Source organism: Panulirus ornatus, chromosome 8 (genome assembly GCF_036320965.1).
Source record: "Panulirus ornatus isolate Po-2019 chromosome 8, ASM3632096v1, whole genome shotgun sequence".
NCBI lineage: Eukaryota > Metazoa > Arthropoda > Malacostraca > Decapoda > Palinuridae > Panulirus > Panulirus ornatus.
The window spans coordinates 43,137,253-43,142,955 of NC_092231.1; positions in this window are offsets into that span (position 1 = coordinate 43,137,253).

Sequence of the window (5,703 nt, forward strand, 5' to 3'; positions counted from 1 at the left end):
GGATTTTCATTTCACCTTGATATCTTAGTGTAGATATTCCAACAAATCTGATACTTTCCCACACCATTTGAATTTCCTTTCACTTCTCGTCATGTAGTGTTCCCATCTGTCGACACATCTTGAAAACTGCATCACATCCGTGACTGACCAGTTCTATCCAGCCATATGTCCGCCATAGTGATTACACACCTAAATTGCCTCACAAGGCTGTAACGAGACAACTGACCTTCTAACCATCTGTTTATCCCCTGGTGGGCTTTCAGTCTGGTACTAACCTAACCAGAACCAGGGTATAACCTGCCCAAGTAGAGTAACCAGAACCAGGGTATAACCTGCCTAAGTAGAGTAACCAGAACCAGGGTATAACCTACCCAATTAGAGTAACCAGAACCAGGGTATAACCTGCCTGACTAGAGTAACCAGAACCAGGGTATAACCTGCCTAACTAGGGTAACCAGAACCAGGGTATAACCTGCCTAACTAGGGTAACCAGAACCAGGGTATAACCTGCCTAACTAGGGTAACTAGAGCCAGGGTATAACCTGCCTAACTAGGGTAACTAGAGCCAGGGTATAACCTGCCTAACTAGAGTAACCAGAACCAGGGTATAACCTGCCTAACTAGGGTAACTAGAGCCAGGCTAGTGATGGTTAGAGCTAGTGTAACACTGAGGTGTTCTGGTGGCGTTGCTGTGCTCACTGTCAGTGGAAACATCCTGTGGGGCAAGATAATGAGGCACCTGCAGCACCTGGGTCTCTCCTGTTTGGGATAGTGCTGCCTGAGACTGTCATGCCTGGGACTGGCTCCTCTGCGACTGTCCTAACTTGGGCTGTTCTGCTTGGGATTATCCCTACTTGGGACAGTCCCTCATGGTTTACCCTCCCTCTCCAGGCGAGTTCACGTTCACTCCCACTGACGATAAGAGTTTTTAAATACATCGTCCTTTCTGAATCTTTTCGCTCCCGATCCAGAGCCCATCGCTCACCGCCACCCCTCGTGCCATCACACACGCCACCCTATGTAACGTGACTCAAAGTTCAACTGTCAGATCATGTGCTTCTTTGAGGCAGTTAATTCAGTAAACCGTTTATTATCATTATTACTATTATTATCATTATTATTATTATTATTATTATTATTATTATTATTATTAATAATAATATTATTATTATTATCATCTTTATTATTATGATTATTATTGTTATTATTATTATATTATTATTATTGTTATTATTATTATTATTATTATTATCATTATCATTATTATCATTATTTTTCTATTACTATTACTATCATTATTATTATTATTATTATTATTATTATTATTATTATTATTATCATTGTTATTATTATTATCATCATCATTATTGTAATTATTGTTATTATTATCATTACCATTACTATCATTAACCATAATAACGATATCATGATTACCATTACCATTATCCGTATGACGCACACACACAAAGCAGTGTCTCAACAAGGACGAACATTATTCTAACTGGTTTTCCCTGTTTGCATGAGTCCGACATGGGTTACCATCATCATTATGACGCACACTCAGAGCAGTTTCTCAGCAAGGAAGAATATAATTTTAACTGGTTTTCCTGTTCACATGACTCCGTCACTGTGGCGCCGCCGCGAGAGGGAAGGGCAGGGTTAAAGGATCCACAATGCGGATCCCAGAGCCATCTCTCCCTCGGTGAGCAAAAACAGACAGGAAAATCAGTCCGAAATGTTACTTTCTTTTCCTACTGGTGTAGTCTGCCCAGCCGGTGAACAAGAGGGAATGTTTAACAACGAGATCCCTGTTGCTACGACGAGGCCCGCATGTGTTCTTGAGTCTTGCCTTTTTTGCAGCAACCCGTCGTGCACCAACACACACACACACATACACACCCACCCACACACCCACACGACTGCACGCCAACGAGGAAAATGCCCATAGCGACCAGTTATGTGTGTGTAACTTGTCTCTTACTGTTTGCCAAGTAGTGTATGCACCCTGTGATGTGAGGAAGGAAACTTTTATTATTGTCTTGGATCTTGAAAGGAACCAACTTCAGGAGAAGTAGGGAATGAGGAGTGTGTATTATCCTGGCTGGACAGTGGCTTAAGTACTGTCCCAGGGAGACAGTGACTTACATACTGTCCCCGGTGGACAGTGAATCACTCAAACATTAGGGAGTGTTGCTTACATGTCACTGTATCTTCCCTTCCAGCCAGTAACTATGTGAAGATATCACTCAACCGTGTGTGGAGTACTGTTCTCATACCTACGCCGGGCGTAGCATAGTGTGTACTTTCCACACAACAGTTCAGGATAAAGCGATCCAACTTTTGCCCACTGGCTCAATCCACAAGTCAAAAGCTGAGCCACTCTCTCTACACTCGTTGGCTCTCTCACTTCTACACACATACCCGTCGTTGCCTGAGTAAGTGAACCATTAGGTACATCACCCAGTACTTCGTCAGGCGAGTCCTGTGTGGCCATTGACAGTTCAAAGGGTTGGCGTGAGCCGCTTTGATATCTTCTTCCTTCTCACTACACCATTCAACTTTGGAATTATTTGCCCTTCCATGACTCTCCTAACACCAACAACCTGACCCCAATATATATATATATATATATATATATATATATATATATATATATATATATATATATATATATATATATATATATATATATGACCTCTTCATAAATAGACGTTTCCATGTTGTCTTCTTCTCTGTTGCTTATTCTTTCTTTTGTGTTTCATTCAAAATTTTCGTAAAAAAAAAAAGGTTTGTCCATTATGCACTCTTCATCCCTGACCTGTTCAGTCACATATGTGGCATAACTCTCTTATTTCCCCCGAGTAGATGTGGTATAGTATGCTCTTCACCCTAACCCGTTCAGTTATACATGTGGCATAGCTCGCTCTTCACCCTTAACCGTTCAGTTATACGTGACCCCCCCCCCCCCCACCAACCCTTGACACTGGCAATATGGCTCCTATGTTGACCCCCAACACTTGAACCTGCAACATACACGCCTGGCAACATAGGTCCCATGTTGACACCTATCTTTACTCTACAACATATGTGGCTGGACACATGGCTCCCCATATTGGGCCCCTCTACCCTTGGGAGGCCGTTCTGCAGACACACCAGGAAAACTTGATCAAACGAGAGCCACTGCCGAATAGGCAACCCCCTCTAACAGTGCAAGTCTCTCTCTCTCTCTCTCTCTCTCTCTCTCTCTCTCTCTCTCTCTCTCTCTCTCTCTCTCTCTCTCTCCTTGAGCTCGGCGAAGGACGTAACACTGGGCCGGCTCAGGATATCGTACACCAAAAGTCAACAAGGAAAGTTCAGACGTAATCTCTGTACGTAACCCTGTAAGCGCCATGTGACACACAGAGAAAGAGAGAGAGGAGTGTGTGTGTGTGTCTGTGTGCCGACAGGGAGGGATTCCCTGACCACCCTGGGCCAAGTCCATCAAAACGTTACGCACTTGGCTACCCACCACTCCTCTCCCATTTCCTTTAGGAAAATAGCTGTTCTTGATAATAGGAAACATTGAACACATAGAAAATAGCTGTTCTTGACGATAGGAAACATTGAACACAAAGAAAGTAACTGTTCTTGATAATAGGAAACATTGAACACATAGAAAATAGGTGTTCTTGACGATAGGAAACATTGAACACATAGAAAATAGCTGTTCTTGATAACAGGTAACATTGAGCACATAGAAAATAGCTGTTCTTGATAATAGGAAACATTGAACACATAGAAAATAGCTGTTCTTGACGATAGGAAACATTGAACACATAGAAAATAGCGGTTCTTGACGATAGGAAACATTGAACACAAAGAAAGTAACTGTTCTTGACGATAGGAAACATTGAACACATAGAAAATAGCGGTTCTTGACGATAGGAAACATTGAACACATAGAAAATAGCGGTTCTTGACGATAGGAAACATTGAACACATAGAAAATAGTGTTCTTGACGATAGGAAACATTGAACACATAGAAAATAGCTGTTCTTGATAACAGGTAACATTGAGCACATAGAAAATAGCTGTTCTTGATAATAGGAAACATTGAACACATAGAAAATAGCTGTTCTTGACGATAGGAAACATTGAACACATAGAAAATAGCGGTTCTTGACGATAGGAAACATTGAACACATAGAAAATAGTGTTCTTGACGATAGGAAACATTGAACACAGACATGCCGAGAGGTCATGGTATCATTATCATTATATGATTTAAGTGGAACTTTCCCCTCAAATGTATATTATATGTTCACATCTCACTACAGCCATATACCTATGTAGATATCTGAGGATTAAGTGGATTATAGCACATGACACCCATCCATCTGTCCTATGTGGGCAGTGGCCCACGTACTGTCCCAGATGGGCAGTGGCTCACGTACTGTCCTAGATGGGCAGTGGCTCACGTACTGTCCTATGTGAGCAGTGGCCCACGTACTGTCCCACGTGGGCAGTGACTCACGTATTGTCCTATGTGGGCAGTGGCTTACGTACTGTTCTATGTGGGCAGTGGCTCACGCACTGTCCCTATGTGGACAGTGGCTCACGTACTGTCCCAGATGGGCAGTGGCTCACGTACTGTCCTATGTGGGAAGTGACTCATGTACTGTCCTATGTAGGCAGTGGCTTACGTACTGTTCTATGTGGGCAGTGGCTCACGTACTGTCCTATGTGGGCAGTGGCTCACGCACTGTCCTATGTGGGCAGTGGCTCACGTACTGTCCAAGGTGGGCAGTGGCTCACATACTTTCCCAGGTGGGCAGTGGTTCACGTACTGTCCCAGGTGGGCAGTGGCTCACGTACTGTTCTATATGGGCAGTGGCCCACGTACTGTCCCAGGTGGGCAGTGACTCATGTACTGTCCTATGCGGGCAGTGGCTTACGTACTGTTCTATGTGGGCAGTGGCTCCCGTACTGTCCTATATGGGCAGTGGCTCACGTACTGTCCTAAGTGGGCAGTGGCTCACGTACTGTCCTATGTGAGCAGTGGCTTACGTACTGTCCTAGGTGGGCAGTGACTCACGTACTGTCCCAGGTGGGCAGTGGCTCACGTACTGTCCTATGTGGGAAGTGACTCATGTACTGTCCTATGAAGGCAGTGGCTTACGTACTGTTCTATGTGGGCAGTGGCTCACGTACTGTCCTATGTGGGCAGTGGCTCACTACTGTCCCAGGTGGGCAGTGGCTCACGTACTGTCCTATGTGGGCAGTGGCTCACGTACTGTCCCAGGTGGGCAGTGGCTCACGTACTGTCCCAGGTGGGCAGTGGCTTACGTACTGTCCTATGTGGGCAGTGGCTCACGTACTGTCCCAGGTGGGCAGTGGCTCACGTACTGTCCTATGTGGGCAGTGGCTCACGTACTGTCCTATGTGGACAGTGGCCCACGTACTGTCCCAGGTGGGCAGTGACTCACGTACTGTCCTATGTGGACAGTGGCTCACGTACTGTCCCAGGTGGGCAGTGACTCACGTACTGTCCTGTGTGGGTAGTGGCTTACGTACTGTTCTATGTAAGCAGTAGCTCACGTACTGTCCTATGTGGGTTGTGGCTCACGCACTGTCCTATGTGGGCAGTGGCTCACGTACTGTCCCAGGTGGGCAGTGGTTCACGTACTATCCTTTGTGGGCAGTGGCCCACGTACTGTCCCAGG